This window comes from Echinops telfairi, unplaced genomic scaffold (assembly GCF_000313985.2).
Source record: "Echinops telfairi isolate 266 unplaced genomic scaffold, ASM31398v2 ScPeMD7_19;HRSCAF=73, whole genome shotgun sequence".
NCBI classification, from domain to species: domain Eukaryota; kingdom Metazoa; phylum Chordata; class Mammalia; order Afrosoricida; family Tenrecidae; genus Echinops; species Echinops telfairi.
In genome coordinates this window covers 9,471,151-9,486,584 of record NW_022103916.1, presented here as the reverse complement: position 1 = coordinate 9,486,584, position 15,434 = coordinate 9,471,151, and positions in this window count along the sequence as shown.

The following is a 15,434-nucleotide window of genomic DNA, read 5'->3' as shown; positions in this document are numbered from 1 at the left end:
AATGGGAGACATCATAGGATTATAAAAGCCAGAGCCAATTCTGATGTGCTATTAAATGCATCTCAATTTTTCCCCTTTTGTTCTTGTTTTATAGACATTCTCTAGATTTGTCATGGTGCATTTGATTTATACTCACAGCGGTCAAAGAGAAAAGCAGCTGTTTTCAACAAATTACCTTCACATACACCCCCCACACACACACACAAAGCACGTTTATATTTATTAGTCTTCACAACACCCCTGGAACTATAAAATGGACAGGAGTCCTAGGTGAGGGGGCTGAGAAAAAAGTAAATGATTAATGGGAAAATTAGAGGTTCTTGTCCACCCAGAAGTAGCTTGGAAGAAAGGCCTGGTGTTCGACTTCAGAAAGGCAACAGCAATTAAAAACCCTAGGGAGCACAGCTCTGTTCTGATGCTCGCAGGTTTTTAATGAATTGTAAGCAATTGGACATCAACTATTTTGTTTCGGTTTGGTTTTTATAAGACCAATAAAAATGAGCACTGACTCAGAGTTGCACATAGGTCAACAGTGTTCTCCCAAAGACTTCCCCCCGCAGTTGTATACAAGAAGCAAGAACCGGACTCCTTTAGGTAAAGAAACCGCTGGATTGCCAACAGGATCTTTATACCCTGGCTTCTCAGGTCAGATAAAGATTTAAGGTCTCTTTGTGTTGCTGTTTCCTCCACTTTCTTGTGCCTCTGTGCTCTTTATTGACACAAAAAAGTCCAACGAAGGCCAGTGTAGTTTCCATCAAGCCAGTCAAAATTCACTTTACAAGAAGAAAGTCTGCTGAAAGATGGCTCCAACCATTTGGGTGCCTTTTCCCTTCCTTGATTTCCTTCAAGTGCTGAGAAGCTATTAGTGACCTGAACTGTCCCCAAATGAGAATCCAAATAACTAACTTGTCAGGCAGGAGAGCCTGACTGGGGTCAACAGGCTCCTTATATATTTTGGTTTCTAAGTGCTCTGAGTTTCTTTGTTTTCTGTGCCAATTAGTCCATCGTGGTATGTATCTCATGTAGAGAGCACACTCATAAATCTAGCTGGAAACCAGAACATGGCATGACCATTTGATTATGGGAAAAATCTACTTGATTTATGAGGTATAGTGCCCTGAGAGCTGTATCGTACTTTCTTCTCCACTGCTTGGCTTAACTGTGCTGCCAAAGAAGTCGACCTCTCAGGCTCACAATTGCAGGATTCATGGCCTGACTTTAGCAGTTAGATGGGTCAAAGAGGGAAGGGTGAAGAGCAGGAGGAAGAGTTGCTCTTTAATTACTGCTGATTTAAATATTAAATTAGTCTGCATGAAAACAGCACGATTCAGCAGTCTGTGGCTCAGGCCACATTTTTCTGTTAATGTGACCGGGGACCCTGCCTTTGTCAGAACTCTGAGAAAGCTCACACTCGGGTAAAGATTCTGGGAAATCTTGTGAATCAGAGGCAGGCTGCCATTTCTGAAAGGAACATGATCACAAAGGCCTTCCAATTCAGTGACTTTAAGGGAATTGGGTTGAGCGAGCACATTAAATAAATTATGATTCCTCTGAGAAAATGTCCACGTACATGGTTCATGCATCCAGGGATGCATTTTGGTATAAGCTGGTGACTTCCTTTGTGTAGGGATCTAAGCAAACATCTGCTTTGCTCCGATTCCTATGGTTAGTGTGAGTTAACCTGAAAACCAAGCCAAACCCACTGTCACCAAATTGATTCCAACTCATAGCAATCCTATGGGACAAGGAACAACTGCCTCTTTTGTTTTCAAGGCTTTAGGTCTTTAAAGAAGCTGACTGCCACATCTTTCTCCCTGGCAGTGACTGTTAGGTCCAAAGTGCACACTTTTGGGTTAGCAGCCAAATCCTTAACTGCAGTGTCACCAAGGTTTTCTGGTTCAAATGAAAGTGGGAGAATCATTTCCACCCACAAAGATACAGACTAGTCAATTACTGGAATAATCAACCCAAGAACAGTAGTATCACTAGAGTTGGCATCACCCAGTGTCACTCATGGCGTTGCCTCTCCGTGGACCCGATCTTCTACCAACATGCAGAATCCTTGTTGTTGCTCTTTTTAGGTTCCAATTAGTTGATTCTGATTCATAGCGACACTGTGTATAACAGAATAAAACTCTGCCCAGTCGTATGCCATTTTCACAATTGTTGCTATGTTTGCATCCATAGTTTTAAGCACTGTATTAATCCACCTCATTGAGGGGCTTCCTCTTGTTCTCTGATCCTCTGTCAACCAAGCATGATCTCCTTTTCTAGAGACTGATCCCTCCTGATAGCATGTCCAAAGTATGTGAGATGAAGTCTCACCATCCTAGTTTATAAGCTGGCTACACTTTTTCCAAAACAGAATCCTTCATAATGTTTTTTTAAATCACCTTTAATCTTATAATATGTGATTAAATATAGTTGCAAATTGCTTAAATATATATCTTAGATTACCAAAATGCTAACAATAAAATTCTTTTGTAAAAGCTTACACTACATTACAGTATTATGTATGACATTGAGCAGAAGCCTTTACATTTCTTTTCCTTTAATTACTACTTTATTTTCAAAAAGTTATTAATATAGGTTGACAAATATGAGTGAGTTTCAAACCAACTGCCAAATCTAGGGCACTAATTGGTTTAATAGTCGTTATACTGATATAGCTATCTCAAATCTGTGTGTGTGACATTAGTGAATACATGTAAAATGGCTGCAAAAGTACCTAGCATATTAAAGCACTCAAGAAGCATTGTCTATTGCAATAAGCTCCAGTGGCTCAGTGGCCAGCAAAGTGGAAAAAGACAGTTGACTATACCACAAGGTGGCTAAGCAGAGAGATTGTAGCATTGCAATGAATCCTGCTAGGCCCTGATTACCCCTAGTACACCACCCTTTTCACTCCTTCATTTGTTTCAAGACTGGGAGTGATTTAGCCTCTCAATGGGTAGGGATAAGGCTGACAAAGAATAATAGACATAATCAGCCCAGAGCAAAGTCCTCACTACCCCAGTAACTACATCTTGGGCCTTTTCCCTCACTTTTCTGTAGTTGAGAATTGAAGCTGTTGGAGACAGATCCCAAACCCAATCACTGCATGACGTCATTGCTGACTCTTAGCAACCCTCCTTGTAGGTATGAGACTGTAACTGTGAGTAGAAAGCCCAGGGTTTGTCCCTCAGAGCTGCTAGTGGTGTCGAGGGTCAGGCTCAAATCCCTGCTCTGCTTCTTATAGTCTTTTTGTGATCCCAAAGAATGTACAACATTTTTCTGAGTCGTAAGTATCTCATCTGTAAAATGGGGATAATAACAGTACTTATTGAATGTTTGTAGTGAGCACTAAATGAAATTATGTTGAATTCTATGCACAGGGCCTGGCCCAAGGAAAACACTAAGTTATGGTAGCTAGTAGTGTAATTAATCACATGCTCTGATCTAGTGTTTCTTCTCATTGTTCTCATGCCCATGGTTCCAAGATAATACCTTACACAGAGTGAGTAATAGGTGACTAGGCCTACCTCTTTCTCCTTTCGTCACCCCTGTTAGCCTTGTTCACAGGTGTGCTGAAGATGTAAGCTTTCCTTCAAGTAATAAGTCCAGCTGCCTCAGGTGAGTCCCCAAGTGTGCCTCATCTTCTTTCCAGGATCATTATTACTGGAGATATGTCCATTGCATGGCAGTGTCTGAAGCACAAGAGTGCAAGCCCAATTAGGCAAGGACATTTCAGACCCTTACTTGAGTCGTATCTGCTAACTGTCATTGGCCAAAGCATCTTACATGGTTCAATCTGAAGTCAAAGAGTGGGGAAATATACCCCATGGGAAGAACTGCAAAGGCACATAGGATAGGCATAGATATATAAAGAGATGGAGTCATGTCCAATAATCCTTCCCTGATGATACCTCAAGAGATGACATAATCCCTTGCATATGTCTCCATGCCACTTACCACATCAGCTTCTTGGACTCCATATCTGCTTCTTGGGCTCCACCAATTGACTGGGAACAAAATCAAAGGCAAAAAAATATGTATTTTTCCTTTCTGTATTCCTCATACCTTGCACAATGTCTAAGCAACCCTTGTAGTACTGTCAGATAGCATAGGACTGCTTATCACAAGATCGGTTATTCAAACCTACCAGCTGCTACATGGGAGAAAAATGAGGCTATCTTCTCCCATAAATATTTGCAGCCTTGGAAACATTATATATAAGCTCATCATGAATTTATTGAAATTTGGAAGACATCTATATGGCTAGGTGACTCAAAAAAGATTCATATTTGTACCTATACCAAAGAAAGGTGATCCAAAAGAATGCTCAGATTATAGAACGATATTATTAATATCCATGCAAGTAAAATTTTGCTGAAGATCATCTAACAATGGTTGTAGCATTACACTAACAGGGAGCTGCCAAAGGTTCAGACTGGATTCAGAAGAGGATATGGAACATGGGATACCACTGCTGACATCACGTGGATCCTGACTGAAAGCAGAGGATACCAGAAAGATATTTATTTGTATTTTATTGTCTATACCAAGGCATTTAACTATGTGGATCATAACAAGCTATGAATAGCCTTAAGAAGAATGGGAATTTCAAAACAGTTCATTGAGTTCATATGGAACTTGTACATGAATAAAGAGGCAGTTGTGAGAACACAATAAAGACATACTGCATGGTTCAAAGTAAAGAAAGGTGTGCAACAAAGTTGCATCCTCTCACCATACTTGTTCAATCTGCATGGTGAGCAAATCATCCTGGAGGCTGGTTTATATGAAGAAGAATGCAGCATCGGGATTGGCAACCTGCCATAGGCAGATGACACAAGTCTGCTTTCTGGAAGTGAGGAGGACTTGAAGCATTTGTTGGTGAAGAGCAAGGATTGTAGCCTTCAGTATGGATTACAACTCAATGTAAAGAAGACCCAAATCCTCACAACTGGTCTAAACTAAACTAGAGGAGCAGAGAAAAAGAGGAAGGTACTCATAGACCCAGTGGCTGCAACAATGCACAGGACCAGGCAATGCTTTGTTCTGTTATGCATAAGTGGGTCAGAAAGTATTCTATGGCAATGGACAACAATCACATGAATCCGAAAGATTCAATGCATGGCACACTGTATGTCTCACATATATGTATTGTCATCAATGTGTATATATATATAATTGTCTTCATATTGAATGGATGTATGTTCTCATGAATGAATGAATGTTCATTACCATGATTTTAGTATTCCTCCTCAACCCTGGGGTAATGAAATTTTTGAGTGACTGTGACCCTAAAGTCAGTAATGTCCCACACCCAGCCTCATTAAGTCCCCCATGCCCTAGACAGCCCCTTATCTGCCATAAATGGCTCATAGCCCTTCTCCTTGACTGTTTTCATACTTTCTCAAAGTTCTAAGGAACCTTTCCATTCATATTTAGAACTTCTCCTTAGAGATGGTCTCTGTTTTGTTATGCTGCTAAAGAACAGTCTTTTCTTCTCACATAATGAGAGCTTTTTGCCACCTGGAGTGGTTTGACTATACTTTTCTTAGTTTTCAGAAAGCCACCCTTATCTCTTCAACAGCAAACTCATCTCTATCTATAAGCTCAAAGCAAGTCCTAGAGAACACATACAGAGATCATTTACACAATGTCCAATCCATAACCTTATCTCTCTATCCTTCTTTATAATAAGTTTCCAGTAGCAAGTCCTAACTTCTCATGTCCATCCAAAAACAAGATTTACACAGTTTTCTTTCCTCTCTTTCTTGATCCTTAAACCCAGAATCCCAGGACCAGACCTGTAGAGCCTCACTCCCTTCTCCACTTTTCCCAGGAGGCTATGGGGTCTTCATGCAACTCAAACTGAAGATCTACCCTGAAAGTCCATATATCTGAAGGAATGTGACACCAAAATTTTCTATAAATCTGAAGGTATATAACAGATTAGGGTCTCATCTCATAACAATTTGATGCATCAAGAAATTTGAGGGTTATTGCTTTTATTATATAAAAATTTTTTGAAGGCTCAGTTTACTTTTGCTTCCTCAAAGAATTTAATACTAGTGGACTACCCTTTATTCACTCATAACTTATTCGTTTTTCTAAATACATTTTTTACTGTAAATTAAGAAGGATTTTACTCAAAAGGACACTTTCTAAATTTCAAGTGGGAGCAAACTGGATTTGAGGTCAAATTTTTTAAAAATCCTTTTACTTCTTCCTTTATACAGCTTTATTTCCTCTCTCTCTTGATCCTTAATCCCAGAATCCCAGGACCTGACCTGTAGCCACCTCACTTTCTTCATCATTTTATTCCAGGAAAATCAAGGAAGAGCTGAATCAAACCAGTTAAACGTGAACTTGTAAAGGGCAAGTAAGAGTGGGGGCTATTAAAAAAAGAAAGTTTCTTCCTCTCTCATTTCAGAACTATAGTCAACTGATTAATGCACTAATCTTGCAACCAAAAAAAGTGCCCCTTGACACCGTTTCTGCGTCCAACGAGGTGTTCTGCGGAGGAGAACCGACAGCATGGTGACTGCCCTCCAGAATCCACAATTTACACCCCCAGAAAAAATTGCCAGACTGTATAGTGCTCTAGTCTAGAGCTTCCCGAGTTCTGAAGTGCATACAAATTGCATCAGGAGGTCTGAAGTGGAGTTCAGTATCCTGAATTCCTAACAAGTTCCTAGGTGATGCAAATGCAGCTAGACTGTAGTCCACACCGTGTGTACCAAGATCCTACTAGTACCTTGTATAGTGACACAAAAGTGAGGCAAACAAAGAAGGCAGGGGCAGTGAGGAATTTTTCACAGATCTGGAACAATGCCCATCTAGCAGAACCAAAAAAATGCCCACTTATAAAAACCCCATGAGGAGCCAAATACATCATGGAAGCAATTACAAACATGGTGTCCTTTAAGCAGGTTTGCCCATGCAAATTGCCAATGCTCACTACATTGGTGAAATATTTATATAGATTTATAAAGCAGAAGCAATTCATATGTTTATATATGTGCATATATCTATACACACACACACATATATATATATATATATATATATATATATACTATGTTGTCTGTACTTCCATGTTTGTACCACAAGAAACATTCAATAGAAATATATCAGCAAGGAATACACACACACACACAGGTGGTCCCTGACTTATGATGTATTTGATTTATGACAAAATGCTTGTCTGAAAGTCCATTATTGTTTTTTATGTATGTTATTTGTAATATATACTACATACAATATTCAACATATAATAACCTTATGTTATTATTCTCTTGCCGACCTCAAAGGCAAATAAAGGTCAGATTCATATAAAGATACTGATAATAAAATGCAATATTAATGATTATTTAAATTAGATATTCGACCTCTATCAGAACTAACTTACATGCACTTGTTAGAAGAGAGCCCATAGCAAGTCAGCAGCAACCAACATATGAATGTGTGTGTGTAGTCCTTGCTGATATATTTCCAGCAAATGTTTTTATGGCACAACCATGGAAAGACAACCACCGCAGGTGTTACCACCCACCTAGGGTTGCTTGCAATCAAATAAACTTGCGAACTCAAATAAAACTTAGTAGGGAATTGTCTACCAGGAAAAAGTTCTACTCTTAATAAGCTCTATTTTAAGCTTCATAATACGCTTCTAAGAAAATTGTGTGGCTTGAGAAATAAAAAAGGGAAAAGAAAACAAAGAGCACAGAAACTACTTGAAAGACAGAAAAGATCTGCAGACTTTTCCCCTAGAATATTGACTTTGTTCCGTCGTTGGAAGGGATTTATAAAGCAAATCAATTTCTTTATATTTTAGCTATAAAAACTCTAGCTTCTCCCTCCAGTATACGCACTAAAATGTTGAATAAATATTTAAAGAATATCATTGTGAAAAGTACTAAATTATTAAGCCTGTTGTCCTGACCAACTTGCTCCAAAGAAAAAGAGGTTAGGTTGATTGAAAGAGAACATTTCAGGCAGAAAATCTAGTTCAGGCAATTGCGGTAGTACCATTGCTTAGACCTGGAAAAGGGCTGTGGAAAATCTGGTTGCCAAGGCAGGTTGTGGCCAGATGGTGGAGAACCAACCGAATGCCTAGCTAAGAGTTTGGATGCTCTTCTTTAGGTAAGCACATTTTTTACTCAGAGGTAAAATAAAATATGAAAATGGTCATATTGAAGTAATTGGTATTTGGCATTTGGCAATGCTTGCTCTGTGCCGTTCACCCTGTTGACAGATCCTCAGGAGGTTTTAAAGGTTCAGTGGTGAAAGTGTCCAAGTTCAAGGTAAAGCAATAACAGAATGCTTAAGAGAGAGAAGCAAATCTCAAATACTTTGGGATGAGTCCCAAATCAGAAACTTCTCAGAAAGCCCCAAAGAGAATTAACTAGCTAGTCCTCAGAGGGGCAAAATGCTTAGCGGTCCCCTAGAGACTGGGGGGCATTCATATTTTTCTCATTAGCATTCATGACACGAAGCATTATGTCTTGCTGAAGATGGTGGAAAATATTTTACTAAAGTCTTAAGTTGGAAAAAAAAATTAAGAGACTTTTTTCTTTTTCTATGACTCCAGGCCAAAGAAAAAGTTTGTCACTCTGACTGTTTATGAGCAGGGTAAGCCAGAAGAGCAGACACAGCCAAATGCCTCTGGCTCATTACTGAGCGTTAGGAGCAGTATGCTCAATTAGTAGGCAATATAATGTACTCAGCCTCAAGGGTTGGGGGAGGGGGAGGTAGTGGCGGATGAAAGGGTGTAGGGGTGAGGTGGAAGTGAGCATTTTCAAAGTTATAAATTCACACAAGAGAGTGAGATAGCTGGTGACCCCTATGAGTTAAGCCAGGTCTACACCACCATCAGTCACTTCTGAGCTCCAACGGTCACTTGTTTGACCCTGCTGTCTATATAGCAAAAATGAGTAATGTATTAGCAATGTGAGAAGCCTCAGATCATAAAACCAAAGGCGACTAAATCAGTCAAGATTGCCAGGATGCTGACAAGGCAGAGATTTAGAGCTGGGACTATGCTCATTATCCTGCACTGGGCTCTCCTTTTCATGCTCACACACTGTGGTTTCTTCCCAAGGCCAGTATAGCTGCAGTATTGCTCAAGATGAACATCAGCCCTGAACTGAATTTTCTTTTGTTCCTGGTGAATGTGATTAATCAGATTGCTAGAGGTGTTGAAATTATCTTGATTTTTGTGATTTTAGCACACTTTAACTCCCTGTTTCAATCTTAGATGTTCATTTGGTTCGTTAACTCATCATTCAGCATGATTGTTTATTTATGTCCTATGTGTGTCGAGCGAGTGCATTCGAGGTTCAATGGTAGAATTCTTACTTCCATGCGAAAGACCTTGGTTTGATTCCTGGCCAATGCACATCATGCAAAGCTACTACTTGTCTATAATTAGATGCTTATATGATGCTGAACAGATTTCACTGGGCCTTCCAAACGAAAATAGACTAGAAAGAAAGGCCTGGTGATCAGCTTCTAAAAATCAGCTGATAAAATATTATGGGCCACAATGGTCCAATCTGAAATTGATCATGGGATGACACAAGACAGCAGCATTTTATTTCCTTGAATATGGGATCACTAGGAATTCAGGTTAACTGGATGAGAACTAACAACAATATCTACATTTAACAAGGGCTGTACAAGGCACGGAGGGATACAATGGTAGCCAAGTACCAGACCTGCCCTCAATGGGTTTTCAGTAGAGAGGAATCTGGATAGACTGCAAGTATGTTATTCTAGATTACCCCAGAATGGCCTACATGAGCGTTCATTCTGACCCACCAGGCAAACTGAATCTCACTTCTGGCTTGAACAGACCCTGATTGCCTCTTATGGGACGTGAGAAAAGATGTAGAAGTTTCTCTAGAAGCGTTCTCCCTGTCATTTTGTTTATGAGTGGTGGGATGTATGCTTTTATATGTGGGAGTCCTAGAATTAAGTCTAGGGCAAATTATGTGGTTTCATTTCCTCTTCTGACCAACCTTCTGATCAACTGTACATTTTAGGCCCCCAACCCCCCTCGTGTTCATTCTCAGAGATGCCCTCATCCTATGTTGGCTGTTCTGTCTGAAGTGAAAATACTGGTGCCTTCACAGTGAATGTGATCATTTTTTATGGTCAAGCCAGAGGAATCTAAGGTTATCGTGTTAATTTTCATACCTGAAAACATTATAGTTCGCTTCCTGAAAATCCCTGACTGTGGATAGTCTTTCAGAAAAGATGTTCTGGTTTCATCTTAATATGTCAAGGCAGTTTTTGATGTTTTAATATTACTCCTCCCCTCCCCCTGCTCTGTCACCCCATTGCTTTCCTTTCTTTCCAGTAGCTAACCAAGCTCTAAACTTCCTGGCCTCTGAGAAAGATAGTCACATAAGAACTCTTCTATTCCAATAAGAAGTTATTGGAAAGCTTGTTTCCCTTCTACCACTTGCCTCCTCAAGACCAGGAGAATCATCACGGGTGCCACAGAAGAAGAGCAGGGTATCATCAGGCAATAAGCCTGGAAGAGAGCAAGCCAGGGAAACCAGAAAGAGCCATATGTTATAGCTCCTGAGAATAAAGGAGAACTGCACCTTCAGGAGAAAAACTGTGAGATGCCCCTAAGAGAAGGCAGAGTGCTGTGCTCCAACCATGCTTCGGGTGAATGGGGGATATGTGAAAAGGGTTGAAGATGCATGCACACACATACAGAGACAAACATGATCCCATCTATATTTACGTTCATCAAACCACAGGCTATTTGAATCACCATAGGAGTTGGGAGCATATGTAAAAGTTTAAATTTCCTATCAATCCAGCTCGTTGGAGGTAGTAGTAGTAATTAAAAGGGTGCAAGCAAAACTAATAATTGCAATAGTTCCTGGAGCTTTAAGTGTAGCTCTAATGGTAACCAGTATTTCTGTAGCCCTGGTGGTGTAATGGGTTACACAAGGGACAGTTCTATCCTATCATATAGGATGGCTGTGAATGGGAATCACCTTGATGACAGTGAATTTGATATTTTTGGAAGGGTGTCTACAGAGTCCTATTTGCCACTCTACTCATGATATGGCATAAGGATGGCATCTGACCTCCTCCAGAAATACAAGGGCAAAGGAAAATCACTATCAGCATCAGTTACCCAAGGCCAATTCCTATGAGGCTAAAGTCATATCTGTGTCTTTCCGTTCTGTAATCCATTACAATGGTCATACGGAACTGACACAATTATACAGCTTATTAGGGAAATTTGTGGGCTACAATTTAGTTAAGAAAAGCTCAGGATATAGCTGTACAGTTAAAAGTTTCTTCTCTGCTGTGCCTCTCTCTGGCACTCAGCCACTTGGCCTGGTTTCTTTCCTGCTCGGGCAACATTACAAAGCTATTTTAGGGCTACCAAAAAATGCCTAAAGGGCATGCAACTCTACTATAAACCTCACCAAGAAGGCACTCAGCTCAAGCTCCATAGTCAATAAACCCACTTCCAGAGGCACCCAGAAGCACCAAAGGCACCCCATTTCACAAGCCAGCTTCATGCCCCAAATGTACAGCTTGCTTTGTGAGATGTGAAGTTTATTGCACTGTCTCATGCTCTGGTTTGGGGTTCTGCTGTTGCTGCTCCCCTGCCCCTCTTCTGGTGTCAAACTGTCGCTTAGATCAAGGAGATTCAATGTGCTTGGAATGCTGGGAACACACTGCACTCTTCCTTTTTTCCTGCTTCTGAGATGACTGCTTTTATACTCCGCAGGAAGGCAACCATATTTGACCCTGTTAACCATCATTCTCAGATGAATCATATAATGCAAGCAGTGTTTCCCCCACTTTTTATCAATGGGTTTAACAAATCCATTTCAAGAAGCAGGAAAGAAGGATTTTGTTTTCATCAAGAAATAAGATCTGAGGAGTGGAGTATGTCCTTTGGACCCTGAAATTCAGTAAACCTCCTAGATTCAGGAGACAGACATACGTGACACAGGAGGAATGGTAGAAGAAAGGCAGCAGCAGAACCGGAGCATGAGAAAGAGGGGTGGGCTTCCTGGCCCACTGAGTGAAGCTGAGTGCCGTCAAGTAGGAGGCTTGCTTGAAGAGTGGGGTGCCTCCAGGCACTTAATTTGGGAACCAGGTGTTCTGACTCACCGAACTGCTGCTAACACCTGTACACTGAAATGTATAGTGGAGTACAATGCAGTGCAGTGTGCTTTCAGTATTTATCAGCAGTACTGAAAGAACTTGAAAGCACTGATAGATAGGGCAGCAGCAGGTCAGAGAGAGATGTGCCTGTGGACACAGCTGAGAGAAGCTGTCAGATGTAATTGACTAGAATAACTGTGCTCCCAGCATTTCTAATTCTGGATTGCAACCTGCTACCTTCCCTAATAAATCGAATGTATTGTTTGTGAATTCTGTGTGACCATTGCAATGAATTCTCAAACCCAGCTAAGAAGGAGTGAGTGCTGTGGGAGCAATGGTTGTAATCACAACTGGCAAAGGGGTACAGAGGATGGAGGCATGCTTGACCCCTGTTTCATATCAATCAGCCTTGGACTGATGTTGATGATAATTCTCCTCTTCTACGTGGAGTCAGAGGAAGTCGCACACAGCCTCCAGACGTTTTCATTTTATTTTATTTTAAAAATCATTTTATTGGGGGCCAATACAACTCTTATCACAATCCATACATCCATCCATTGTGTCATGCACATTTGTACATTTGTTGCCATCATTATTTTCAAAAAATTTCTTACTACTTGAGCCCTTGGTATCAGCTTCTCATTTTTTCTCTCCCTTCCCCACCCTCCCTCACTCTTGAACCCTTGATAATTTATAAATTATTTTTTCATGTCTTACACTGAGAGATGTCTCCCTTCACCCACTTTTCTGTTGTCCATCCCCCTGGGAGGGGGTTATATGTAGATCCTTGTGATTGGTTCCCCCCTAACTCCCCCACCTTCCCCTTACCTCCAGACCTTTCATATACCTTGATTGCTCTAGTTTGAAGGCTGTTTTCAGAAACTAGAGTTTATTTTCCCATAGCCTATGAATTGGTCTTTCAAATTATGGGAAGACTGAGGCATGTATTTGCTAACTCACATGTGTGATTATTGGAGGATTACCCCAGTAAATATGGTTTTGAATCCTTCAAAGTAATTACTACAAGGAACCACAGAAATAATTGCTGTGGAATGTATTCCAACTTATATTGACCCTTGAAGACAGTAGAACTGCTCTATAAGAACTGCTCTGTGAGACAGTACATCTTTATGGGAGCTTGACAACCTCATCTTTCTTCCTCGAAGCAGCTTGTGTTATGAACAGCAACTTTGTGGTTACCATCCCATTGTTTATCCCACCAGGGTTTCTGCTACAAAGAATTTCTATACCTATACCTATATCTGTATAAAGTTTGGAAATCACTAATTGGTTAGATAAATGAAGGTTTATTGTTCCTCTATACTTTTTTCTTTCTTTCTTTTTCCATTTTATTGGGAGTTCTACAGATATTATTATAATCCATAGTTCAATTAGATCAAGCATGATTGTATAATTGTTGCTACCATCATATTCAAAACATTTTCTTTCTTTCTGCACTCTTTGAGATCAGCTCCCCTTTATCCCCGCCCTTCCTTACTCTCCCTCCAAGCATCTATGTTATTATATTAAATATTATTATTATTGTTATTCATTTTCCCCTGTGTCTTACACCATCTAATATATCTGCTCACCTGTTATTCATTCCCCTCGACTGGAGTTATATAGTTATCATTGCTGTGAGTTTACCCTCCCTTCCATCCCCCATCTCTTTCTATACCCTCAGGGAATCATTACTCCTGTTACAATTCCTGAAGGGTTTATCTATTTTGGATTTCATGTATCGAATGATTTTAATTATACACATGAACATATGCCAGTCTAACAGAATTAATGAGGTAAAACTAAGACCATAATAATAGGGGGAGGAAATATTAAAGAGATAGAGGATAGTTATGTATTTCAACAGTGATATACTACATCCTGGATATAACATCCTTTCCATGTGGCACTTCTGTGAGGGACTGTCCCATTATCTTATAGCTCCTCTTTAAAGACAGGAGATCCAGGAAAATATAAGTTATAAGGTTATCACATCGATTATTATTTACATTTTACAGTAAATATTTCCCTTTCCATTGTTCTGACATTGGCTCCAAGATATTTTGAGATAAAAATGAACCAAGATCCTTGACTTGCTGGCTATAGAGATAAATGATTTTGTTTCCCTCTGTACACTACAGATAATACGTACTTTAAGGTTTAAATTTAAGATTAAAAGTATTACGTACACACACACACACACACTGATAATCTCCCTGTGGAGCACAGTTCTATTGTGAAACATATCTGACTATTTTGCCCATTAATAACATACTTTTTAGCAGTAATAAATTCAAGTGCAAAATAAGAGTAATATTGGCTGTGAAGGTTAAGGTTATGTGTCAAATTGGCTGGGCCATGATGTAATTTGGTCAATTATATAATTTCACTAAGGTTATGTATCAATTTGGCTGATAGTTGATGTAATTTGGCAGTTATGAAACAATATAATTACCTTTCATTTTGTAATGTAATATGGTCATTTTCCATTCTTGCATAATTCTTATTTTTGCATAATGACCTGGTCTTTGCAACCAAACCTTGTCTATAAGTGAGGAGTAGGTATAAATACTCATATATTTAGTTTGGTAGGAGCTATGCTTGCTGAAAGTGGGGAGGACTTAAAACACTTGCTGATAAAGATCAAGGTTTCCAGTATTCAATATAGATTACAACTTAATGTAAAAATCCTCACAACTAGGCCAATAGTTAACATTAGAGAGAAGATTGAAGATGTCAAGGATTTCATCTTGCTTGGATCTACAATTAATGCTCATGAGTCAGCAGTCAAGATCTGAAATTATGATTGAGTAAATCTGCTGCATCCAACCTCTTTGAAGTATGAAAAGCAGGAAGGATTTTTCAAGGACTAAGGTATGTGTGGCACAATCCATGGTGTTTTCAATCACTTTATATGCATTGAAAGTTGGACATTGAATAAAGGGAAGACAGAGGAAGAATCAATGCATTTGAATTATAGTGCTGGTGAAGCATATTGAAAATGCCATTGTGTTAGTCTGGGTAGACTAAAGAAACAAAACACAGAAACTCATATGTATAAGAGAGAGCTTTATAGAAAGGGTAAGTGTACATTAAGAAAGCATCCCAACCCAGTTCTATCCAAGCCCATCAGTCCAACATTAGCCCATATGTCTAACACTAATCTACAAAGTCCTCAATCTCACAAAACACACGTAATGATGCCAACTGCAGGAGGAAAGCCGAGTCAGTGAATGTGTAAGCATCTCAGCACTGTCAGGAGTCTCTACATGGTTGCTCCAGCACCCAGGGCTGCA